Here is a 26,605-nt window from a genome sequence, read left to right on the forward strand (position 1 = left end):
GCAGCTAGGTGATGCTTGGGTAGAAGTTTTGCCTTAGCTACTTATTAATAATAGCATTTATATAGTGTTTTAAGGTTTGTAAAAAGAGAAACTGACGCTGAGGTAACTGACACAACTTGCCCAGGGTCACATAGTGGTGTGTCTCGGGCTGAATTTGAATTCATATTCCTGATTCCAAGTCTAGCTCTCTATCCACTGTGTCACCTAGCTGCCAAGTCACTGCCTGTATGACCTTGGGTAAGTCATTTAACTTCACAGCTCCAGTTTCTTCAACTACAGAATAAAAGTGGAGATAATCATAGTTCCTACCTCATAGGATTTTTGTAAGGCACAAATGAGCAAACATGTGGTTTTGCAAACTTGAATTTTTTCTTTTTCTCTTTTTACCCTATCTGCCCATTGCCCTCTTGTATCCCTGTTGGGAAAAGAAAAGAGAAAAGCCTTTGTAACAAGTCTATATCATCAATTCAAATAAATTCCTCCATTGACTGTGGCTGAATATCTATGTTTTATTCAGAATTCTGAGGCCCTCACTTCTCTGGTCAGAGCTTGGTGGCAAAACTTCATCAGTTCTGGGGAATGGTTGTCATTGTAGAAATGGTTCTCCTGGTTCTGCTTATTTCTCTCAGCCGCATCATTCCTTATATATCTTACTAGGTTTCTGGGATACCATTCATGTCCTTTTTTTAATGTTGTGATAACAGCCAACTTTGAAGTTTACAAAGTTACACATATTATTTCATATTGTATATGTTTTATTATATGTTATATGGGTATGTGTATATTATTTGATATTATGTACATATATTTAATTCGATCTCAGCAATACTGTGAGGTAGATGTTATTATCCTCATTTTACAGATGAGGAAACTGAGGCTCATTTGAATCACTTGCCCAGGGTCATACATAATGTCTAAGGCAGGATTCAGACTTCAATCTGTAATGATGAAAATTAATGGTTGGACAATAATTGTATAAAATTCTGTGGTTGCCAATATTTATTATATCCCGAGTCAGAAATTTATTTACAAAATAGAGAGGAAACAATAAAACAGAGAAATGTGAAGGGGATAGAAAAGTTATCTGTCCTATCTTAATCCAGGCAGAGACTAATTAGCTCTCAACCAGGAAGGCTGTCAATGAGTAATCCCATGGCTTCCAAGGTGGAAGCTAATCTCTCCAGAAACTAGGAAAGGAGTTAGCCTTTCACGCACTCCACAAAGTAGTCCAGGAGTCAAGAGTCCAAGCTGAAGCCGAGCTCCAAGTCCGCGATCCAAGCTACAGTCTCCAGCTAAGCTCCCTTGAAGACTCTTCAGTCAGGAAATTATCTCCATAAGACTGACTCAAGCCACAGGATTCATGGCTTTTTATGATTTCTTGTCCCTGTCCCTCTTTACAGGGGCCAATCACATTTTCCAAATTGTCTAATTGTTTGTGGGAACCACTTCTCTCCTTCTGGAGGGGTGAATACTCATCAAAAGGGTTCAGATTCCTGACTGAATTTCTGAGGGTATAAACTCTGATCATAGGATTTACAAGTTTGGGACCGAGTTAAAAGGGTAGAGATCTCTAAGTAAGTGACTTGTGAGTTCTCTAAGTACCTTGCTAGCTTCTCACCTAGTACTAAGTAGGGTGTTCAATTTTTTGTTGATTCAATTCAAAAGTAGACAAAGGAGAATTAATCCTGTCTTCACAATCTAAGTTGGGGTACTTAAGTTAGTGTTAACTCAAAATAGACAAGGGGAAAGGATTCCCTTTCATAAGTGCAAACTCAGAGAGAACAAAGAATTCCCTTTTACAGGCCTTTTTAACTACAAGCCTAGCTGTGCATGGTATAATATTGCCATATTCTCATTGCCATGAGAATATTGCCATTCTCAGTCACCAAGAGACTACCAAGAGAGATTTCATTACACTCACATACCATAATTTCTTAACCATTCTCCAATTAGTTTCCAGTTCTTTTAGCACTATAAAAACAAGCTGCCTATACTTTTCTTCATCCTTTGTTCTTTTTTTTTTTGAGGATTATTTAGTAGTTAGGCCTAGTAGTGATTTAGCTGGGTCAAAGAATATACACTACTAACTTTGGGGGTGGGGCAGAATTCTGAAACATTCTCCAGAATGCCTGGCCCAGTGCCCAAGGCTCCACTAGCAGTGGGCATGTGCCTGTTTCCTCACAGCCCCTTCAATAATGAGCTTATGCGCTCTCTGTCATCTTTGCCAATCTGATGAATGTGAGGTGGAACTCTAGAATTGGTTTATTACTAGTGATTCTGAGCAATCTTTTCTGATAATAGTTTGAATTTCCTTTTTTGACAGCTTTCCGCTTGTATCTTTTGACGGCTTCTTTCCTGGGGAATGCAAATGTTTATAGTTTATTTGGCCATCATGTCTTCCCAACTAGACTGTAGTGAGAACTGTGACTTCTCTCTTCTATCCTCTATAATGTCATTCATTCATTCAGAAAATATTTCTCAGGTGTGTGGGCACAAGGCATCATGTCAGATTCTAGGGATTCAGGAATAAAAAATGGCACATCTTTTTACTTCTTTATGTTTCTTCTTGGACTTGGGCCCCCAAATAAAGGGCCTTATACCAAGATGGCAGTGGTAGAGGCTAAATAAAAAGGACTGTCAGGGGAGCCTTGGCTAGGCGGGTGGGAGGTAGAAAGGAGAATCCTTTGAGTTAGAGGTATTAGAGAAAGCTGTATAATAGAAATGGTCTTGGAGCTCGGCCCAGAAGAAAAGGATTCCCCAGGAAGGAGGGAATACATCTCAGACAAGGGGGCTGGCCTGAGCCAGTACATAAAGATGGAAGAAGTACCAGGACCTGGGGTTTGTGTTAGTTGTCCCAGGCATTAGAACAAAAGAGTGGCATGACCCCTCTGGGCTTCAGGAGTAGCATTTTAGTCTCTAGGCATCTGGGAGAAAAGAGAGAGTGGGAGTGGAAGCAGAGAGACCAAGGAAGATGCTGTTGAGTAGTCCAGGTGAGAAGTCATGGGGTCAGGCCTCACAGCAGAAATTTGGATTGTGAGTCTGAATCTGTCTCATGCCGCAGCCATTGAAAGATGCCCAGCAATTCAGAGAGCTAGACAATGAATTAATTTACAGCTAAAGCCATTAGACAGAATAAGAACATAAGAGCACTGGCCCCAATCAGAAGGTGGTATGGGGCCCTTTCTTCTGCCCTCAGCTCTCCCCCAGAGATTCAGACCCTGATCTGCTGGAAGCTGGGGGAATTCCGGGTTCTGGCAGGTGGAACCTATGGGGTGAGACTCACACTGTCAGGCCTGCCATGGGCCTGGAAACAATGCCCTTCATGGATCCTGGTACAAAGATAGATACAAGGGATTGCTCTGGTGAATAAAGAATAAAGGTAGAGGGTAGTACAAGCACCCAGGGAAATGCCTTCCACAGAAGGGTGAGTCTTAAGTTAGCTTTGAAGATAAGGGACCTGTGAGGTAAAGAGAGACTGCCTTCCGGACTTGAGGTACAAAGCCGCACCCCTCCCAGGCTCTGTTGGCTACAGAGAATTGTGAATTGGTAGTGATATGGGCAGTCAGGCTAGAAAACAGTTCTGGAAGCCAGACTGAGAAGGGCCTCAAAAGCTAGGCTAAGGGGTAGCCATGTTGTCTTAGAAGCGACAGGGGGCCCTTGAAGGTTGCTGAATACTGCTCTGCCATGGGAAAGCTCTCTTAGATGCTATTAGGTGCTTATTGCGTCTGCATGTAGCCAGGACCCCTAAACTGAGGGCCGGGGACCACCAAATGGTGCTCCTTTGGCAAAGCATCATTAAAGGGTGTTTCCAGTCTTCAAATGAGCCCTGCTCTAGGCTGGATGGTATCACTTTAGGTGAGATGAAAACTGTAATAGGGCAGGAATGGTGTTCCTCAAGAATGTATAATCCAGTTAGAAAAACAGCCTAGGCAGGCATTCCAAGAAGGAACCTTCTAAACCAGAGGATGGCTGGGAATAATGGTGCCAAGGCCGGAAAGGCACAGCAGCTGCTAACAATGCCACTTTAATGGGAGACTCATTCCTCCTCTCCCCCACTCCCCACCCCCAGGACAATCTGAGTTTCTTAAGAGCAAGGGCTACATCATCTCATCTTTATAGTCCCAGATCCTTGTCCATGGGAGGCACTTAATGACTGCTTTTTATGTTAGATTTCAGTATGGCCTTAAGGTTTACAAGGGCCTTTCTCAACAACTACCCTGGGAAGTGTAGGGTAAGTACTCTGGGATTATCACCCAGTTTAAAGATGAACAAAGACTTGGAAAGGGGTGCTAAACTGGATACAGTTGGACAGCAAAGAGACAAAGGGAGGCTCCAAAGCCAGGTATCCCACTACCAAGTCCTATATTAGTAAGTCTCCAGTGGTTTCCAGTTCATGGTGTAGGTAAGGCAAAATAAAATGGGAAAAGGTTGCTCTGGTGAATAAAGAAATCATCTCCAAGAAGCCTCGGAGACGTTGGCATTCCTTGAGATGTGGGGCACAAACACATCAGAGGTCATCTAGCCCCACATCCTCATTTTACAGAGCAGCAACTGAGCCCAGAGGGGAAGTGACAAAGCTTGGAAGGGACTTCAGAGTTTCAAAGGAAGCCTGGGGTGGTCTAAGAGAAATCTTACCAACTCCTCTATCAAGGGCAAAAGTAAGCATATGTCAACATTTTGAAAAAACATAGACCCTCTGATATGTGGCATCACCTTCAACATCATTCCAGGCTTGTCTCATGTCACCCCTCTCTGAACTTAGGCCAATTGAACTACCTGCACACTCTCCCACCCCCATACTTTTGCATACTCGGTTCTCTAAGTCTGTGAGATCCTCCAGCCATCTTGTCACCTGTTGAATTTCTCTATGTTCCTTTAAAGTTCACATCAGATGCCACTTCTTTTCTAAAGTCTTGCCTGATGCCCATCTTAAAGCCAGCTTGCCTGGCTTGCAGGTGGCAGGTGGTGAGCAGGTGATGAAGATATCATTTTCCACAAGTATTGTGCCCTGCTGTGATGACTAGAGGGTGGGGCTGAAGCAAGGTCAGTGCTTCCGTGGTTGATACTATTCCAGGGTCTTCTGATCTCAGGAACCTAGACTTTCTCTACAGCAGTGTGAGAAGAGGTGGCCAGCTGTCCAGGCGGTATCAATGACTAATGGCCCACTGCTTCACCATGGTTAGCTTGTGCACCCACCAGTTGGGTTCTTGCTCCCTTGTTAAGATAGCTATGACTATCAGATAGGTAAGGACCAGTAATAGGGGTTGGAGGAGAAGGCCCCCATTCCCAGGGCTCTTGGGACTCAGAATAGCAGTCAATTCCTTTCTTGCTTGATATGAGTTCTTTCACCCTGTGAAGATTGGGCTTAGACGTCAGGGGAAAGACCCAAAGCAGAACCAATTGGCTCAGGAGTGGGGTCCTTGAGCAAAGAAGTGACAGCTTGTAGGGGCAGTCAGAGAATACAGTGATTCTCAGGCAGGTCCAGGATTGACTAGAAGAGATATTTCCTTTGGTCTCCTAAGAGTCTGGGAGTCTAGGTCAGGAACACTAGGCCAGGGAAATGGCTGGCATTCTGTAGCCTGGCTGCCTAGCTGCATAGGGCATTTAGCATAGAGTACTACTGGGGCGCTACAGGGGACACTGTGTTAGACCTGTAGAATTCAGTGCCCACTTGTTCTGATCCCCATTCAGAGGGCATTCACATATTCAGGGATTCGTTACTGTTATAACTCTTACCTCACCCCCAAGGGCTGAGACCCTGTTTCCTTCTCTCTCTCTTATCCCCTACTGCAGTGACAGCCTTGAGGTGTTCTAGAATATTTGAATGATTAGATGTCCAGAGGGTGATAATTAGTGGCCTTGGAAGCCTGGCTTTCTAGGATACTATTGTCCTATTAGATTGCAAAGAGAGTTCAGGGTTAGGAGTCAGAAGATGTACATTCAAATCCTACCTCCACTTTTAACAACTCTTATGATATTTGGAGAGGCACAGACTTCCACTTAGGCCTCAGTTTCTCCCTTATGTAAAATGAAAGATTGGTATTTGAAGACCCCTGAGGTCTCATTCTATTCTCAATGATCCTAGAAAAGGAGGAAGCATTTGGCCTGTTGAAGAGAGAGAATGAAGCGTGTCCCGTTAAGGAGAGTAGATACACCAAAATGGAAATGTTCTCCAAGGCTGACCTGGGCCCTGGGGGAAGGGCCTTTGGACAAAAAGGATGGGGGCCAACCACTCGCTGTCCCAGCCCAAGGGGCGCTTGCACTGCCTTCACCACCTCTTCAGGAGGGCACCGGTCACAGGAGAGATGCTGAGCTTCCCCTGAATTTCCCTTCCCATTCTGCCAACTAGCTGGGCATTTGCCCCTTGACACTGTGCCCTCCTGAGCTAAAGCCTGAGTGGACCCTGGCTCCCTGCTGAGAGTTCTCAGACCCCTCCTAGCCAATTCGCTTCTCCCCCACCTGTAACACCCCATGTGCGCCCACCTTCCCTCCCTGCCACCTGTGATCCTGGCTCCCAGCAGTGAGGAGCCCTTGGGGCAGAGCAGCACATCTGAAGCAGGAGCTCCCCTCTCTTCCTTGGGGAGCTCCCGCCCAGAGGCCTTGTCTGCTGTACAGAGTGACAAGACTGGGGTCCAGGATGAAAATGGGCATGGCAGGTGTCAGACCCCAACCTCCACCCCTACCCTGTGGGTTGTCTGGTAAACTGTGGCTGTCCTTTTGGGGAAAGTGGTGCAGTCTTTCCCAAGCCTGGGCCTCATGGGCTCTGCTTCTCCTTCCTTGTGCCATATGTGGTCTCCCAGCCCTGGGGAATACATGGGTAACCTACTGCTCCTCTCTCCAGGGCTCCCCCTGGACCTGCTTCCACTGGGCACACATGGAAGGTGCTGAAGGCTGAAGGGCTTGGCCCTGGGGAACTCGGACCTGAACACCTCCTCCCGCAGCTCCAGGTAAGGTTAGTGGGTTTCTGCTGTTCGAAGCATCTCAACTAGACCCTCCCCAAAGTGGCATCACCTGTGGCATCATTCCAGATGGACTTTCCAACATGCTCGCCACACTCAAGCAAACTGGATTACCCACCCACTTTCTCATCTCCACACAGCTGCCTGCTCTGTTCTCAATGCTTGGAAGGCCTTGTAGCCGCTACCTTGCTACCTCTTGACTTCCTCTTAAGATTTGTGCTGGTGAATGTTAATGCCATAAATTCTAGTCTGATACCCATCAGGAAGATCTTTATCCCAAACACCTCCCGTTCTAAAACTCAGTTTTCCCGCTTTAAAAAATCTCCTAATCACCAGATGGTTTCGAGGCTCCAGTGTTGGGCACACCATGTTGCAGACTCTGCCCATGTCAGCCTTCTCCGTACCTCTCCTACAGACTCCTGAAGCATGCTCTGAGAGGTGCTGCAGTCACATGACCTGGGTCCCAATCCTGAGGCTCTGCAGTTTGGACCTGTGTGACTGCATTTTGTCTCTGTCTCACTGGGCCTCCATTTCCTGACTGGTAAAGTGAGGGCTTTAGGCCAAGAAAGCATTTCTAAAGAATTTCTGTGCCAGGCCTTGTGGAAAGCCCAGGGGATGCAAAAGGAGAATGAAGATTGTCCTACATCTCATGGGGCTCCCTTGGTAAAAGGGGGAGACTGTCTATGTGGGCAGGTGCAAAGAGACCAAGGAGGCCTACAGAGGAGCAAACAGCCAAGCATCTTCTCTTCTGCCATTTCCAGTGACAAAGCCATATCTCTTTCCTTGTGGGCCTTCAGTGGCAGCGGAGGAGATGGCAGCTATGTTGTCTTTAGGGACCAGAATCTTGGAGGAGAGAAGTGGTAAGAGGAGGCCATGCTATTGCCAGCCCCCTGGAGCTCAGGGCAGTGGACTATATATATGCACAGGGATGTGGTGGCTCAGCCTGGCATATACCTCCTGTACATCTCAGCCCTCAGGGCCCTCTGCTCCTTGAGTCTGGTGAGAGCAGGAATGTTAGGCCTCTTCTGCAAGGGGCTTACGATACTGAGAGATGGGCTCGAAGACAGCTGCCAAAGTAGGTACTATTGCTGCTGTTGCTATGCCCAAGGCTCTTGTTTCACCTCTAAATCTACACTGCCATTAATTAGCCTGTGAACACAGGGTTTGTCAGACAGGTCTAGGACAGACTAGAATATGTATCCCCTCAGGTCCTATGCCACCCAGTCATAGGCACATGAGCCCAGTTCTGGAATAAGCCAGTGACATGCTGCTTGGGGGAGCTGTCCAACATGGGGCTTGCCAGGGCCCTGGGCAGCTGGGACTCTGTGTGTTTACCATACTTGGAATGGTTTATAGAAAGCTATGAAATTCAGTGGCCATTAGTGGGAGGGGGCTCAGATCTCAACCCCTGCTTGTTCCCAGAACCCCTCAGTGATTGGCAAATGGTCACTAGGGAACAGGAACACACAAAGGCAGTGAGGTCAGACAGCCCAGGGCACAGTGAATTTACTCTAATTTCTCTAATCAGTTGCTAATAGCTACAGACTGTGGACCTGGGAGCTCCTAGAAGGATAAACTCTTCTAGGGGGAAGGGGACAGGTATCCAAAGCTCTCTAATCGCAGATAGGAGGCACAATAGATAGAGTACCAAGCCTGGAGTCAGGAAGACTTCCTGAGTTCAAATCTGGCCTCAGACACTAGCTGTGCAACCCTGGGCAAGTCAAATTTGCCTCAGTTTCTTCATCTGTAAAATGTATCAGAGAAGGACATGGCAAACCACTCCAATATCTTTGCTGAGAAAACCCTAAATAGGGTCACAAAGAGTCAAACATGACTAAAAAAATGACTGCACAATAATCCCAGCTCCCGCTGTGGCATGAATACTTCTGCTAAATTGGTAACAGTTCAGTTCCACTGAAAAAGCATTTTGGAAGTGCCTATTACCAGGTGCCAGGCCCTGTCCTGGGTACTGAGGATACCCAAAGAAAAAAACCCCAAGCAGGTAGAGCAGCCTGTGCCTGCAAACCACCTGGGACAGAAAGCTTCCTCCATGTCCTGGGTGCTTAGACACACTGAGACCTCCCTCGTGTTCCTCTGGAAGAGTTCTTATTAAGACCTAGGTCAAATATGATTTCCCCTGGCTCTCTGGAATTGAGGAACCCAATGTTCTCCCTCTTCCGCAGGACAGTCCTTGAATTCTAATAGCCTCTCACCCCTCTCATCCTAACCCCAGAGCCTGAAATCTGGTTCCACTCCCCATCTCTCCTTTCCCCATTACTCCTCTATTCTAAACAGTTCACCTACTGAACAATATGCCCTTTTTCCTCTGGGCCCTTTTCCATGATGTCCACTTCCTCTGAAGCACTGTTTATTTCCAGTCACCCCAATTAAATCTTTATTGTTGAGTCATTCAATCAGCCTAGCTTTTGTGGCCTAATGGATTAGATCCTACCCAGGTTTAAAGGCCCTGGTCATCTGCTCTCTTCTAGGAAGCCTTTCCTGATTTTACTGCTCATATAGAACCTTGCCTTCTACACAATGTACCTATTTTCAGTCTTTGTAGGACATTCACATGAACCTAGATAGATATTTCTTTGTAGATCCTGCAGAACTCAGATACTGAAGAGCTCCAAGGCCCTACCTCCATAGCTTCCATTGCCTGCTGTAGCAACAACAGCAGCCCAGGTCGCTCCTCTAGAATCTGGAGAATATCTGGAGAGTGACAGTTATTAGGCTTGGAAGCTTGGAATTCTAGGGCGTTGTCATGGTTGAATACAAAGAGGGCTGGGGATTGGGAATCAGAGGGTACATATTCAAGTCCTGCTTCCCTGTTTCACCCCTTGTGATTTTAGGGAAGGCACAGACCTCTATTTGGACCTCAGTTTCCCCATTTGTCAAATGTGAGTTTGTACTAGACTTCCGAGGTCTCATTCCACCCTCGGAGATCCTCAAAAGCAGGTTGGAAGTGTCTGACCTATTGAAAAGGGAGACTAGACACTGTAGTAGAAACATTCTCCAAAGATGGTCTGGGCCATGGGAGAAAGGGTTTGGAATAGAGGATGGAAGCCTCCACTCAAGAGTCCTAGTCTCCAGAGTACCTATAGGGCTCTCTAAAACACCAAAGGCAGCCCAGTTTCAGGAAACTTGCTTCAGCCTGTTTGGATCCTCCTCACTAACTGAAGCACAATTTCTTCCCCTGCCCCCCCCCCCCCAGACCTCTGGTTGGCCAAGTTTCTCCCATGTACACCTTGCCACTCATCTCACTGGCTGTTGGTTTCCTGTTTAGTAAAGTATGGGGCTTGACCAAGCTGAAAGCCTGGAAGAAAGGCATTGCTGTGCAAAGATAGAAGAGCCAACCTGCCCTTTGCTCTCATGAAGCTCCCATTCTAACAAGGGAGACCACCCAGATACCAGGTTTCAGCTGCAGGAAGGCACAAATAGGCAGGGGTCCCTAGGGCACAACTGCCAAGCAACTGGTAAGGAATCTTCTTTCCTGTTATTTCCATTGATAAGTCCTTTTGTGCCAGGGGGCTGCTTTCCTGCAGCAAGCACTGAGAGGGTGTGATTTTTCTCAGGTGGGTATTTGGTTGGCTTGGCAAGGTCCTTCTCCAGAAGGTTCAGAGCCATCCGAGGAGACCCTAAGAACTTGAATAGCAAGGCTGCCAGTGATCTTGGGACCGCTATACTTCCTAGCCCTAACAGGAAAGGAGGTAGTCATCCAAGCGGTAGCATAAAACTGCCCACATTGGCACATGCCACCTCCCCTCTGGCCCTGTGCATGTCTTGCTACTTTCTCAGCTTGCCCACAACCTGGTTAGATGGTGAGTAACAGATGGTATGATTAGTGGCTGGGGATGACAGAGGGGGCTCCCCTGTCTGATGGCTGTTGGGCCAAAAGTAGGGCCCATAACCTGGAAGGAGAGGGCAGTTCCAGAACCCCAAGTTCCCATTCTAGATCTAAAGCCCATATCCTGGCATGTTGTCAGGGGGAGATTTAACTCAGCTGTCGGAGCTATGTCCTAGCCGGGTGGGCAGCCTCAGAGACTGGTATGCTTCCCCCTTTATTTGGTTCAGTGATCACTTCTGGGAGGCAGGGTGGGCAGGCGCAGGAGAGCTTAGATGTTCCCCAAGATCCTCTGACACCATGAGAATCTGTGATATTCTGACAAACAAATTAGCCCCAGTCAGAAACAAGCTGAGGACACCAGCACGTCAGTCAGTCAGTCAGTCGGGCAGCAATAAACTTTATTAAACACCTAAAGAAAGCCACAGGCTTTACAAAGACAGTCCCCAGCCCTCGATGGCTACACAGCCATTGAAAGGAAGCAGAAAGGCGAGGGGTGAAGGAGGTGTGGGGGCATCATGGATACATCCAAAGGAGGACAGCAGAGATGGCTGGCCTGGATTTCTTCCTTCATTGTGGACAGAGATTCTGGGAGGAGAGGGAGGGGTCCAGGGTGCCAACAAAATATGAGTTCCAGGGCTGAAGTGATCTTGTAGGATGAAAAGCTTTCTTGGGCACAATGGAGAAGTCCAGAGCAAGGCAGCCTGCAGGGAAATCAAGAAGTGGAGAGCTTGGACTCCCTCTACCAAGCCTGGCTGCCTCCATGTAGGGCAGCTCTCTAGCATGGGGCTTTGCCACAGCTCTGGGTACAGTTGAGCTATGGGATATCCTGTATGTTTAGCAAGTTTGGACTGGAGGGCAAAAAACAAGCCTGTGGAATTCAGTGCCCACTGGTACTGGTCCCCAACACCCTGGCTTGCTCTCCCTCTTCCACAGACAGCCCCATTCTCTTATAATTGTCCCTTGTCCCTCCTTTCCTCCTAAGCCCCAAAACTCTGCCTCCCCCCCCCCAACTTCACACTATTCCTCTTCTCATACCACAACTTTGTTCTGGCCAGACTACTGACAACTCTCTGACATGACCACTGGTTTCCCACGTCTAGACCTTTGTCCATGTTGTCCACTCCAACTGGATGGTGCCCCCCTTCACCTCCTTCAATCAGCCCAATTCAGCCATACCTATGTTTAAAAGCTCAGATCCCCTGCCCTCTCCTCTGAGAAGCCTTTTGGGATTTCACCCACCCACACAGAACCAATCCCTCATCTGTGTGAATATGGTTGATTTTACACACTTCCCAGGGCTCTCACTCGATGCTAGATAGGCATGACCACTAGGCCCTGTGGGTACTGCCCACCCCCAAGGGTGCTGAAAAGGCCTACCTCTTTTTCTTCATGTCTCTCATCCCCTACTGCAACAGCAACAGCCCAGAGGAGGTGCTCCTGGTTCACTCAGTGACTGGGTGTGTGAGTGATGACAGTTAGTGGCCCTGGAAGCCTGACTTTCTAGGGTGCTATTGTTCTGGTAGACTGTAAAGGAGGTGGGGGGTTGGGAGTCAAAGGGTTTATATTTCAAACCCTGCCCGTGGGTTGCGGAAAGGTATAGACCTTTGCCTGGGACAAATGAAAAGATTCGCACTTGAAAACCTCTGGGATCCCCTTGTGCGCTCTCAATCGATCCTTTAGGAAAACGAGGAGGAAGCATTTGGCCTGTTGAAGAGAGAATGAAGCGTGTCCTGTTAAGGAGAGTAGATACACCAAAATGGAAATGTTCTCCAAGGCTGACCTGGGCCCTGGGGGAAGGGCCTTTGGACAAAAAGGATGGGGGCCAACCACTCGCTGTCCCAGCCCAAGGGGCGCTTGCACTGCCTTCACCACCTCTTCAGGAGGGCACCGGTCACAGGAGAGATGCTGAGCTTCCCCTGAATTTCCCTTCCCATTCTGCCAACTAGCTGGGCATTTGCCCCTTGACACTGTGCCCTCCTGAGCTAAAGCCTGAGTGGACCCTGGCTCCCTGCTGAGAGTTCTCAGACCCCTCCTAGCCAATTCGCTTCTCCCCCACCTGTAACACCCCATGTGCGCCCACCTTCCCTCCCTGCCACCTGTGATCCTGGCTCCCAGCAGTGAGGAGCCCTTGGGGCAGAGCAGCACATCTGAAGCAGGAGCTCCCCTCTCTTCCTTGGGGAGCTCCCGCCCAGAGGCCAACCTTTCTCTTACTGTTCTTTGGAATGTTACGATGGTATCCAGGGTAACAGTCAAACCATAGCTCTCAGCCCCCTCCCCCGGGCTGCTGATCTTCTGGATGTGGCTGCCTATTTGGGGTACACGGTCTAATCTTTCCCAACTTGGAACCTTGGTTGGCTCTGCTCAGAATGGAGAATCCCCAAATACCATTTCACCTTCCTTGGCCTGTCTGCCCCCCGCCACCCCCCCGGGGATTCCCTGTCATGTGTCTGCTCTTTGCTTTCCTAGGCTGAGGCAGCCAGGATTGCTCTTTCAGGGACTGTTTCCAGGGGCACAGAAGGAAGGAAGGTGCCAAATGAAGGAAGGCTCAGCCCTGAACAGTCTCCCTCCAGGCCAAAGTCAGTCCTTTTGTAGTTTCAAGTATCTCAAGCGGAGCCTCCCCAGAGTGGCATCGGCCTTGGCATATTTCCAGGCTGATGTCTCCCACTCACCTCCACAGTTCACACTCTCCTATCTTCTTGCTCCCATGTTCCCTCTGTCTGAAATTCCCTTTCCCCATCTTGCAGCATATTGAATTTTGCCATGGACCTTTAAGGCCCACTCCAGGTGCCAGGAATTGTGATGTACCCCAGGGCGTCCGGGATACCCTTTGCCCCTCACAGGTCCTGGTTTCCTCATCATAATGGCAGCATCACCTACCTCCAGGATTGTTGTGAGGCCCAAAGGACATACACAAACATGTGCAGCTATGGTGACTGGCAAACCTTCCATTGTTCCCTTGGCCTTTCCGTATATGGTAGGGCGGGGAACAAGCAGTTATCCAGGGCCTTCTATATGCCAGGCACTGGGATAAGTGCTCTTTTGGTTTTAAACCCTTACCTTCTGTCTTGTAATCCATACAAGTATCAGTTCCAAGGCAGAAATACAGTAAGAGTTAGGCAACTGGGATTAAGTGGCTTGCCCAGGGTCACAGCTAGGAAGTGTGTGAGGCCGCATTTGAACCCTGGTCCTCCTGACTCCAAGCCTATTCACTGAGCCATTCTGATAGATCAATAGATACGTGGGGACCACCCACACAACAGGTAGAACTGGGCAGGGGTCCCTGGGGAGCAGTTGCCAAGCACATGGGGAATCATCTTCCCTGGCATTTCCAATGATAAAATCATACCTCTTTCTGCCGATGGGTCATTTGACAGTACCAAGGTCACTGGCGAGTGAGAAATTTGTTAGATGGGCTGCTGAGGAGGTTTTGATTTCCAGTCCTGGAGCCCTTGAAAATGAGCATCTCCAAAGGGATCCAGCCCTTCCTAATATGACATTGGAGGCAAGGCTAGATTTAGAGCCCATGATCTACAAAGAGAGAGCCCCCTGCTTTACTCAAGCCCTCTTGTGACCAGGTTGATGCAAACTTGTATTTTTAACTCTAAATCTTGGTTTCTGGCTTCCTGTGGCATTGCCTGAGGGCAGATTAAACCTGGAAGTTAGGGGAGAAGACCTGACCTCTGGAGAGCTGGCCCAAAAGGGAATGGGCTGACTCCAAGCTGCCTCAACATGGTAGTTTTGCCAAATTTGGTATCCTAGAGCAGAGGCTGAACAATCTCTTTGGGTGAAACAGGGGTTGCAGATCGAGTTTCCCAGACAGCTTCAGGATGGATTAAAAGAAACGGCCCCTAGGGGCCCTGACCAGAGAATCTCTGACTTGGGGACAGACACACAAACTCAGTAAGGGGACAAAGGACATGGCTAGCATTGTGCTATCTAACTTGAGTCTTTGCTGGGGCCCTGGGAAGCTGATCTATACATCACTGTGTTCAGAACATTTGGATAGGAGTTCAGAAACAGACCTGTGGAATTCAGAGGGGGTTCCCAAGCTCAGGAGTTCAGCCAGTGCTTGTGCCTCTGACCCCTCAGACCCCAGGCAGGAAGAAAAAGGTGAACACACAAAGGCAATGATGTCAGATAGTCCAGAGCAGAGTCCACAGGGCTTCCCCAAATGATAAGTATTTCAATTACTTTAATAATTTCTCTAGCCCACAGATTGAATTGATGTGTTATCAAATAATGGAAAGAATCTTCCTAGGGGAAGGGGCCAAATGTCTCTGAGGTTCCCTAATCTCAGATGGTGCAGCCTGGGTCCCTCTGCTCTAGCCCAGACAATTCACTTCAATTTGACAAACATTTACAAAGTGCCAATCTGTGGCAGCAAAGGACACTAATGAATGCTGGAGGGGGTGTGGCAAAGATGGGACATGAATGCATTGCTGGTGGAGTTGTGAATGGATCCAACCATTCTGGAGGGCAATTTGAAACTAGGCCCAAAGGGTGCTAAAAGACTGTCTGCTCTTTGATCCAGCCATAGCACTGCTGGGTTTGGGCCCCAGAGATAATAAGGAAAAAGACTTGTACAAGAATATTCATAGCTGCACTCTTTGTGGTGGCCAAAAATTGGAAAATGAGGGGATGCCCTTCAATTGGGGAATGGCTGAATAAATTGTGGTATTTGTTGGGGATGGAATACTATTGTGCTAAAAGGAATAATGAACTGGAGGGATTCCATGTGAACTGGAAGGACCTCCAGGAAGTGATGCAGGGTGAGAGGAGCAGAACTAGGAGAACATTGTACACAGAGATGGATACACTGTGGCACAATTGAATGTAACTGACTTCTCTACTAGCAGCAATGCAGTGACACAGGACAATTCAGAGGAACTTGTGAGAAAGAACACGATCCACATCCGAAGAAAGAACTGTGGGAGTAGAAACCCAGAAGAAAAACATAGGATCTATCACATGGTTCAATGGGGATGTGATGGGGGGGATGTTGACTTCAAATGATCACTCTATTGCAAACATTAATAATATGGAAATAGGTTTTGAACAAGGATGCATGTAAAACCCAGTGGAATTGCAGAGGGAGGAGGGGAGGGAAAGAACACGCATCATGTGTCAACTTGGAATCTAGAAACCTCAAGTTTGTAGCAACATGAGATCTGAAGACCCCCAAGTTGACCCCATCACATGAGTTTCTCCCAGAGGGATAGTTTCAAACTAATAGACCTTAAAGTACTTCGTAGTCCCAGTTAGGTGGAGCTAAAGACCTAATCAGATATTAAGTATCTTTTTGTCCTGGTAGTTTCTCCCATTGTGTCAAAGCCCTTTCTTTCCCTTCTGTGTCCATTGTAAAGATCAGCCTTTTCCTGATGATCCTATTTTGAACTTTTCATTTCTTTGTAGCCATTGTAAAGCCAATCAACCATACTCCCTGGTCCCCATAAGTTCCCCCAATTCCCTAGGGTGGTGATGCTCCCAGGAATCCTGTAGCCAGAGTGCCAGGCCTTGGGCTCTGTGTGGTTTGGGGTACCCGACTCTGTGTGGAGGCCTAAATATTGGGCACTGTCCCTCTCCTGATTAAAGACTTGGTTTTTCTGACTATTTAATAATTGTTTGTTCCATATAACCATGGAAAAATATTCTAGATGAATTAAATAAAAGATGAAATGAGAAAAGGAGCAATCTGGTGCCAGGCCCTGTCCCAAGTGCTAGGGACACAGAGAGACAAGCCCCCAAATACCTGGGCTTTCCTGTGCTCAAAATCCTCCAGGGCCAGGGAGGGAACCCCTCAGAAGTCCTGTGAGGCAAAGGTCCAAGTTCCACTCGCCAGCCTAGCTTTATGAAACCCTTGTCCCAGACTGAACAATAAGCCAGCAAGAGCCCACCGAGTGCCCTCTTTGTCTTCTTATTGTCTCTAGGTGGCTCCCAAGTATTCTGGCCTCTTTCCCAAGCCTCGAGGTATGAGTCATTTATCACATATATATCCATATTACTCCAAGTTCTTTAGTTCCCCAGAAATTCCCTGTTCCAGGGTCCACTGTGGTGTGCGGTTAAAGACAGGCTCTATTGAAACTGCTTTGGTGCTTCTGACACACTCCATCTTGTTAGGGGCCGCTCTCCCCACGTCCGTTCTCTCTCAGCCCGGACCCAGAGGCTGCAGACTGCGTCTAGCCTGAGTTTTCCTCCTTCCCCATCCTACGTGTATGCCCTACGCAGCCTGAACTTGTGACCATTTCCTGACTGCCCAACATGAATGATGTCTCATCTCTGGGCCTTTGCCCATGCTGCCTACTCCTTCCCTTCCAGTCAGCCTGAAAGCCACATGCTGTCTCCTGAGAAGCCTTTCCAGACTTTCTTGCTCACTTAGAGCGTGTCCCTCATCTTCATTAATGTGGCTGTCGGCACACCGGTTACATTATTCTAGATAGTAGTAGTAGCTTGTCTATATTATCCTGTCCTTGTGTCCCTCCCTCACCCAGCATCCTTCTCCCCTCTCGTCCCTTCCTGCAGCAGCAGCAGCCCAAGGAGGTGCCCTCGAATTTTGGAATGACTGCCTATCCAGACGGTGACAGGCAGTGACCCTGGAAGCCTGGCACTCTAGGGTGCTGGGGTCCTGGTGGAATACAGAGAAGGTTAGGGGCTGGGAGCCAGAGGCTGGCCATTGAAGCCTGCCTGCCCTCTGTACAAACCTTGGGACTCTGGGAAGGGCACGGACCTCCACCTGGGCCTCAGTAAAATGCAAGATTTGTCCCTGGAAGACTTTTGAGGTCCTTTCCTATTCAAAGTCCGGGATCCAAGAAAGGCAGGTTGGAAGGGTCCTATTCACAAGAGCTGCCTAAAGGTTCTCCAAAGGAGGAGACAGCCACTGAGTGGCCTAGCCCAGGGGGCCCTGCCTTAACCCCCTGGGGATCTAAAAACACCAGCTGCAGCCCCTTTCCCCCCCCCCCCCCCAGGACTTCCTTGCCTGTCCTTTCAGCGGGGCCAGCCGGACTTTTATTCCATTGTGCTGAAGCCCCCTGAGCTGAGCCCTGCTAAGAGCCTCTAGTCTCCCAGGCTATTCTGCTGTGCCCTATACCCCATGCACACTCCTTCAGACCTGGCCTCCACCTCCAGTGGATTGTCTTTACCTTGGGCTCCATTCTTCAGTCTGAAACTGCTAGCCTGAGATTCCCTTCAGGGAGGATTCTCACAGGAACAAGGACAAGCTTTGGGGTCTCCAGAGTACAAGCTTGTGCTAAAACTTGGGGTTCATCAGATCTTTACTGGGCTACAATTTGGGGGTTTCTAGATTCCCCGTTGACACCCTCCCAGTGGAATTGTGTGTCGGCTATTGGGGGGGGAGGGAAAGAACATGAATCATGTAACCATGGAAAAAGATTCTTAATCAATTAAATAAAAATTTTCAATCCATGTTGACACCCTCCAGGACCAAGGCAGTGAGGGAGACCCATTCCTGGACTTGCTTCCAAGTGGGCACAGAGTGAGGATGGACAGTGCAGGCCTGGAAAAGAGCCCTGGACCTCTCTTCCCTCCCCATCTAGGTCAGTGGCTTTCTACCTTTTTAAGCACAAAGTGCCATTGCCCTTGGTTGGTGTCATTCCAAAGTTACCTTATACCTTTTCCCTCCACACTTGACCAGAATGGACTAGCTGGACACTTTCCCACCTCTAGCTTTGCTTGGTTTCTTCTGTACCAGCCTGCCATTTATCACATTCCTCGGGGATTCTTTAAGGGGCACCTCAGATCCCATGAATGCTGGCAACATTCTCCATGTATAAAAAATGTTGTAATAATGGTTGTAGCTCCAACTCATAGGACTGTTGGGAGACTCACAGGAGAACATACCACCCCCACCCCCACATTCTTGCACTCATGATGCTTGGCAAATAGCCATCTTCAAGCCCCGTATGTGTCTGTCATTGGGTTTTATAGCCTAATGGACCCATGAAGGCGTGCTAAGTTCAGTCTTTGGAATCGCCCAACCTGGGTTCTCATTCCCAGCTACGCCAGGTTCTACCTATGTGGTTCTGCCTTGTCACTTCATCTGGGAGAGGAGTCTCTTGGTCTGTAAAGTGAGGGCTTTAGACTAGATGAAGGGCTTCCTGTGTGCCAAGCACTGTGCCAGGACCAAGGGAATCCAAGTAGAAAAGCCAGCCAGTCTTTGCTCTTAAGGAGCACCTACTCTTGATAGGGAAGACCAAGTGGAAATGGGCCGGGGTTCCTAGGTGGCAATTGCCAAGCAGATGGTGAAGCATCCATTTTCCTGGCATTTCCTGTGATAAAACCACAGCATACTCCCTTTGATGTCTTGGTCCTTGAGAGAATCAGGGATTTTCTTGGTGAAACCTTTCTTAAGTGGGTTTGGAATGTCTGCCGAACTTGTAGGCCCCAGCTGCAGTACCCTCAGCTATAGTTATCAGGTCAGCTCTCCTCAGGGTGGCAGTGGGGGCCAATAGTCAGGGCTCAGGGCCTAAAGGCCTAGGCTATTCCTAGTGCCAAGGATTCCTGGCGCAAGGGTCTGCTAGGATAGGGTGGCGAGAGTGCTTTCTTTGGCCTGGAAACACCCTCTTTCTCTCTCCACCTTAGAAAATGTCATGACTTGAGTTGGCTGTATTAGCTACCCAGCAGATGGCAGCAGTGGCCAGTTAGGGTAGATGGTAGTGAGGATGCCAAGCTCTTTCTCTACAGGAGTTAATCCTGTCTAAGATGACAGACAGCAGAGACTAGGCTGGACGGGGCCCAGTGAGGGAGTAGCAGCTGCCGACTTTCCCAAGGCTCTTGGGCTCAGGATGACACTACATCTCTTTTTCTCTCTTCATCTGTCCCTCCATCATTTGTGAAGTGGCTTACGGGCAAGAACTCTCAAGAGACAATGAGCATCCCCTTGTACCAGCTCCTTAAACAAAGGCCAGATGATGACTTTGGGGCTGGGGGAAGGTTGAGAGGTTTCTCAGGTAGGTCCAAGATTGACTGATGGCCCCCAAGGTCTCCTGCCATCCTGGGAATCTTTGATCTGTGTTGTCCCTTTTAGGGACAAAATAACTGACATTCTGCAGCCTGACTTCCAAGGTGCTCAGGGGAGCTGCCTAACTGGCGGCCAAGGTAGCTGGCCTTTGGGACAGTAGGCGCTACTTAAGAAGGGTTTGTTCTGTTTGGACAGGAAGACAGAAACATATTTGTGGAATTGGGTGGCCCCTGGTGCTTGGCCCAGATCAAAGGGGCTCATGGGCTCAAGGCTTCTGGTCTTATTTGTCCTCTTTCCCACTCATTTCAATGGGCAGGAGACAGATGGGCAGTAGGGAACAACCCCTGATGCTCCCACAAAGGAAGGCAGTGAGGTCAGGAGCCCAGGGCAGGGAGCAGGCCTCCCCAGATTGTAAACATTGAATCCATTTTCATTTCCCAACCCAAGTTTCCAGTAGTCCCAGATTGAGTGGCTGTATTTACTCAAAGAAAAGAATTTTCCAGGGGGAATGGCCAGGCACCTCTGGGGTCCCCTGATACCAGCTCCCCCAAAGCTCCAGTCCTGACAGTTCAGTTCAGATCAGTTCAGTTCAAGAAGCAGTGTAATCTGATGCTAGGCATCAGGTCCTAGGTAGAAGATCCCAGACAGGCAGCTTGAAACCCTCGAGGGATAGGGAGCTTCCCAGAAGATTCCTCTTCCTCCAGGCACCAGTCCTCTTGGTTCTTAAAACCCAGCCCAAATGTGCCCTTCTCCAACAAACGCTCTGGACCCCTGGAGCTATGGAGACCAGTGTTCTCCCTCTTCCATTTGCCAAGCCCTTCCAGAATGACAGTCCCTCACCCTGCCTCAGCCCAGGCCCAGAGGCTTTGAACTATGTCTCTTCCCTAACCTCACACTATTCCCCTTCATGTACCCCTATGTTCTAGCCAGCTCTGAATCCAACATATGGTTTCCTACCTCTGGGCCTTTGTCCATGCTGCCCAATCCATCTGGAAACATCACCACTCAAATTCAGTCCTATTTGTGTTTAAAGGCCATGCCATCTCCTGTAGAAAGCCTTTCTGGGGTTTACTGACTAGTCTTTCCCTCTTCTCCCATTCTTTATAGAACCTGCACATGCTGCTTGCTGGGCTCCAAAACAATTATGGCCTTTGCCCCATTCCTAAGGGCCAGGACCCTGCCTCCTCTTCTCTCTCACCCACCTACAAGCTACAGCTGCAGCTGCAACAACAGCCTGAGTAGGTGGAAGGCCAGGATGCCCAGAGGGTGGGTGATTGATAGGGAGTGACTCTTGAAGCCTGGCAGTCTAGGGTGCTGGAGTCTTGGTAGCGTCCAAAGAAGGCTACGGATTGGGGGTCGGAAGATGTACATTCAAATCCTGTCTCCTTTTTGTAACAACGCTTGTGATTTCTGGAAAAGGTGCCGAACTGCCTTGGGGCCTTCATTTCTTTCTTTGAGAAATAAAAGGCTCATACTAGAAGACCTCAGAGGTCCATTTTTGCTCTAAATCCACAATTTGAGAGAACAGATTGCACAAAGTGTGACCCAGTCCACATCTCCCTCCAGAACTATCATACGTTCCTCTAAGGCAGTGATGGTGAACCTGGCAGGTGCCAAAGATGGCATGCAGAGCACTCTCTGTGGGCATGTGGCCCCTCTCTCCCCCCCTCCCTGAGAGTTCATTACTAGAAAGACAGAGGGAGTGGGGCAGAGCCCCTCCCCTCCCCCTCCATGCACCTCACAACATTTTTTTTCATGTCCTCCACCCAGCAGTCCAATGGGAGTGCATAGAAGGTAAGGTGGGTAGCTCACAGGTAGCAGAGCTGGAAGGGGCTAGAGTGCTCCTGGGGCTACTCGCCTTCCCTTCTTCCCCTTCACTAAGGACATTCCTTACTTCACCCACCCCTCCACCCAGCAGATGGATAAGAGCACTTTCACCTCCCCTGGGTCACACCTGGCACTTGGTGGAGGTGGGGCCTGGCACTCCATCTCAAAAAGGCTTACCATCACTGCTAAGGTCTAGCCAGACTGCCCTCCCTACTGGTAGTTTCCTGACTATGCAATGTGGTTTTCCCACCTCTGGTTTTTTATCTATGTTGCTCTTTCCATCAGGAGTTCCTGAACCTCCTGGGCAGCGAAATTCAATCCTAACCAGGTTATAGTAGGCATTCTAGAGTCTGTGAATGACTGACTGTCCAGAGGATGACAGTTAGAGGCCCTAGATACCTAGCATTCTAGAGTGTTAAAGTACAGAGAGAGATGGGGGTTGGGAGTCAGAGGCTGGACATTCAAATCCTGCCTCCTTTATCACAATTCTTGTGACCTGGAGAAAGGCATGGATCCTCCCTTGGGCCTCAGTTTCCCCCTTTATAAAATGAACCATTTGTAATAGAAAAACTCTGAGATTCCGTCTGGTCCTAAATGTATAATCCTAGAAAAGCCAGCTGGAAGTCCCTGACCTGTTGAAAACGGAATTCACTGGGTTCTGACTAACAACAGGAAGGCAAATGACCACTCTTGGAAGCCAGTCTAATCCCTAGGAGAGAGGGCTTTAAGCACAAAAGGATAGGAGCCAGTCACTTAGTAGTTTCACCTTTCTGGCTCTGAAAAAGACACCAGGTACTGTTGAGACATAGGAAAGCACATCCCCAGGACTTCCCTACATAGAATTCATCCAGCTAGGCTTTTCTCAGGTGACCTGAAAAGACCCTGTATTGAGCCTTGGGTTGAAACCCTCTGCCCTGCAGAGAATCTCAGGCCCCCTCTCAGCTGCCCCCTTACCTTCCAGGCCCCAAGCATGCCCCTTCCTCTTTGCCCTCACACCCCAGATCCCCAGAAGGAAGAGCCTCTGGACAGGCTGGTACACCAGAAACAACAGTGTCTCTCTCTTCCTTTTCTTGCCTGGCCTCCAGCGTGACAGTCTCTCCCAGTACCAAGCATAAAATCCCATTAAATCCTCTCCTAACTTGATCCCTTCCTATCCCCCTGACTGCCTTGTACATCCTCTGTGATCCAGAAATCCTTCTCTCCCAGGCTCCAGTGGAGTGTTATATACAAAAACGTGGCACACCTTCCTTCAGCTTTTCCCTACATCTCTCTGTGCCTGCATGTGTGCACCAAGCACTGTGCTCAGACAGTCCCTTTTCTCAAGGCCCCCCAATTCTGCGCAAGAAAGACAGACAGACAGAGAGAGCCTCTATGGGAAATTGGGCATTTCCATTGATAAAGCCAAATCCCTTTCTGATGTGAAATCACTTGGGTGGGAGAAGCAAATATTTCTTAGGTGTGTCTTTAGTGGCTCCTGAGGGGGTGGGCCATGACGGTCACCTTTCCCCATATAAGCTGGTAGTGGGGACTTTAACCTGAGAAGATTAAGGGACTCCCGATGCCCAGAAGCTTCCTGTCAGCCTTAAATCTGTGGTCTTGGCATCTTGTGAAGTTGCCCAGGGGCAGATTTAGCCTGGATGTCAAGACTGGTTCCCATCAGGAGCTCTGCCCCTGAAAAGGGATAGACTGCCAAAGGAGGTTGTGGCTTCCCCCTTATTTGAGGCCCTTGAGCAGAATCTGTGTGACCTTTGGAGGAGGAGATTACCAGGCAGATCCCAGGTAGACTGGAAGAGATGTCCCCCAGGAACCCTTCGACACCCTGAGAGTATGTGATTGAATGACAGCTACATGAGTCCAGTTCGGAAACAAGCCAGACACGGTTGGTATTCTTCAGCCTGGCTGCCACGCTGTTTGAGGCAGCTGTCTAACACGAGGCTTTGTTGGGGTTCTGGGCAGCTGGGCTGTGGAACTCTGTTTTCAGATGGTTTGGACAGGAGGACAGAAACAGACCTTTGGAATTCAGTGGCTCCCCAATCAGGGAGGGCTTCCAGACTCAGGGATTCAGCTTCTGCTGGAGGCAAACCTGACCACAGTAGCTCTTCTGGGTATTAGTATCCCGGCCCTATGTATGTGCCATAGGATATGGTGGCCATCCCCTCCAAATCCAAGGCCTGAAGCTTCCCCGGTGCACTGCAGCGGCTCAGAGGAGGTGACCGGTGGGAAAGTGACAGTTAGTGTCCCTGGAAGCCAGGATTCTAGGATGTAGGGTCATGGTGGGGGCAAAGGGGCCTGGGGGAGCACATTCATTTATTTTTAACAAAACAGCCCACTTGGTTTTATTGCCAGTGGATCTCTGGTTTAAAATTAATTAATGAATTAAGTCTGTTTTCCCATGGTTAATGATTCCTGTTCTCTCCCTCCCTATTTCCCTGCCCGCTCCTGGAGTGAACAAGCAATTCCTCTGGGTCATACATGGGGGCACATTGAAATCGTACTTCTGGCTGTGCAGTCTGTTTTGTCTTAGGCATACAAGTACCTTCCTCACTTTGGGTCTCAGTTTCCTCCTTTGTAAAAGGAGACATTGAACCTTGTTAGGTTTCCAGTTCTAAATCTACAATCTTGGGCAATCTGGGAAGTATTTGTCCTCCTTTAAAGGCATTTTAATCTGTAACGCGTAGGGAGAACATGAACACAACCAGAAATCAAAATGGATAAATTGATGGTCTGGTCCCCAGGAGAGGGCTTTGAACCCAGCCAAGCCAGGGGCATAGCCTTCCATTTGGGGGGGTTCAAAAACACGAGTAGCAACCCAGGCACCGGACAAATGGCTTGATTGTCTTGGGTTTCCCTTTATAGACTTTCAGCTGGCTGGGTTTATCACAGGACACCAAGGGTCCCTGGGCTGAGCCCATATCTTAAGCCTCAGGTTGTTCTTGACCAAGTCTCAGGCCCACCTCTTCCCAGCTATCTGCCTTTCTCCTGTCAGACTGTTCCAGCTCCAGGGAATAAGAACTCCCGATTGCAAAGCAGGATTCTCTCTTTTGGTCATCTCTTACCCCATCCCCATTCTCTTTTTTGTGCTTGTCTTTTCTTAGGAATGTCAGGACTAGGGCCAGTGGGCTGGGGCTGTGCTACAGAGCATGTGCCACTTGAGAGCCAGGGTCATTGTCTGTGCTTCCCTCGCTCCCAGCGGGGTACCTGGTCTGGCTGAGTCCCTAATAAGAGCCTGGCTGCTAGTGGATCCCTTCAGACCTGACCCCTTACTAGTACGTGCCTCCAGGACATGGGGGGAACCTTATGTATTACATGATTCAGAGAAGGGGGCCAGAATGTGAAAAAGGTGGGAAAGGCCTTCTCCAGAATCTGAATCTGGCTCCAGAACAGCAGCCTGTGGGAAGGAAAGCCCCATGCTGTCCAGGAGGAAGGGAGAACATGGAGACAGGCGGGGGCCTGGGGGCTGCTTCTTACTCACAACGAGGAAACGTTTTTAGCTTTGGTTTTTAATGGTGGGGCCTGGGAATCCTTGAGGTCACTTTCTGAGAGACATTGCCTTGGACAGAAAGAGTTCTAGGGAGTGAGCGAGCAACAGTGCCACGTGGGAAGAGGGAAGGGGAACAGATAGATCTCAGATGATTTCTCAAGATGGGAAGTGAAAAATGGAGACATTTGAATGTGGGCTGAACATTGATTTAGAAATGTGCTGTAGGCAACTGTCCTTCCCTTGCTAGAAGGAGATTCAGTGCCTCCAAGAGATTTCACAGGCTCTTTGAATGGTGTGGGCCTAGAAAGCTCTGCGGCCACTGGCCCTCCTCACTGGCTCTACCTTGCCATGCTTTTTTATGATGGCAACAACAACAATAAATAATAAAAGCTTTCCATCAAGATCAATAATGATTAATGTCTTCTCTATCTGGATCGGCTGAGCTCTGTGACCTCATCATGGTTCATTTGAAAGCCAACCACTCAAGGCAGCCAGAATGTTGAGGCCAACTCCCCTACCTTGTGAGGTCACGAATCGCCGAGGAAACAGATGATGCCAGTCAGTTAAATTCCAGCCCGGGCTGACTGCTGAGGCATTCGGGGAGTATGGAGAGCTAAAGAAGGAAGCAACATCTCCTCAGTCTGGCAGGGTCATCTCAGCGCCAAATCACCACTCACACCGAAAAGAAAAAGTGTTCTCCAACCTGAAGCACGGTACCACTCTGTTATTGCAAAGGTACAAAAGGCTCACTTGAGCTGGTTTTTTCCCCCTCTGTCAAGTTGCCCTTGGGGGGAACAGTCCCCCCAATTCCCAGGCCCTCAATCTTAATCATTTTGTCTAGAAAGGGGATTTCTCTTATTTCCACAGAAATTGGATCCAAAGTTCCTCACCCACCCCACTTTGACTTGTTCTAGCGAGCCCAGGGCGGGGAAAAGGAATTCAGATGTGGGAGCGTTAGCAGCTCATTTGGGTCTGTCCCAGGAGGGAAAGAGAATCGAATTCCTAGGATTGAATTTTGGATAGATTGGAGGCGAGTCCACTGAGGTGATTGGTTCTTTTCCTGTGTCTCTTTATCCTCCCAAAAAACTGTTTAGATAACTAAGGAGGGAGTAGGGTAGGGCGTAGCGATTCAAATGGATCCAAATTGGAGGCTCAGCTCAAAGTAACTCCTAGAGACAGGACCAAAGTAATGGCTAAAAAGACTCTCGAAAACAGCCCAGAGCTGCCCTGAAATTTGGTATATGCTCCTCCCCAAAAGTGAGTGTGGGGACAAGTTTGGCCATTACTTGTTCTGTCTCCCTGTACAAAGTAACTCAGAGGGAAGCAGAACCAAAATGAATGGCTAAAAAGTCCTCATCAAACTCTTTCTCTAGTGAACAGCCTAGACCCCTGAAATTTAGAATATTCTACTCCCCAAAAGTGAGTGTGTGTGGGGGCAAGTTTGGTCATTAACTTTGGCTCTGTCGCCCTATACAATGTGACTCAGGGAGACAGAACCAAAATCAATGGCTACACAG

At 48.7% G+C, this 26,605-nt stretch overlaps 1 protein-coding gene and 1 long non-coding RNA gene across 7 annotated transcripts in view; one reads left to right on the forward strand and one right to left on the reverse strand.

The window, feature by feature from the left end:
• The window catches only part of AKAP4 (A-kinase anchoring protein 4), a 40,148-nt gene that overhangs the window by 4,975 nt on the left and 8,568 nt on the right, over positions 1-26,605 (forward strand). For 2 of the 3 annotated variants that reach the window (XR_008914658.1, XR_008914657.1), the window contains exons 2-4: positions 6,842-6,947; positions 18,242-18,356; positions 20,888-25,823. The gene's annotated coding sequence lies outside the window, so the exon portion shown is untranslated. Of the gene's footprint in view, positions 1-6,841; positions 6,948-18,241; positions 18,357-20,887; positions 25,824-26,605 lie in introns of those variants that run through there. The other variant, XM_007507741.3, reaches the window with a different exon arrangement.
• On the reverse strand, positions 11,188-25,736 carry LOC103093583 (uncharacterized). Of its 4 annotated transcripts, none has more exons than XR_008914660.1 (4): positions 25,607-25,736; positions 14,153-14,291; positions 12,184-12,510; positions 11,188-11,507 (listed from the first exon to the last, which is right to left on the reverse strand). It is a non-coding gene; the product is annotated as an uncharacterized LOC103093583 (long non-coding RNA). The 4 variants fall into 4 exon arrangements; XR_474880.3 differs by lacking the exon at positions 25,607-25,736 and adding an exon at positions 14,829-14,983; XR_474881.3 differs by lacking the exons at positions 14,153-14,291; positions 25,607-25,736 and adding an exon at positions 13,476-13,633.

The sequence above is a fragment of the Monodelphis domestica genome, chromosome X, assembly GCF_027887165.1.
Source record: "Monodelphis domestica isolate mMonDom1 chromosome X, mMonDom1.pri, whole genome shotgun sequence".
Classification (NCBI taxonomy): Eukaryota; Metazoa; Chordata; class Mammalia; order Didelphimorphia; family Didelphidae; genus Monodelphis; species Monodelphis domestica.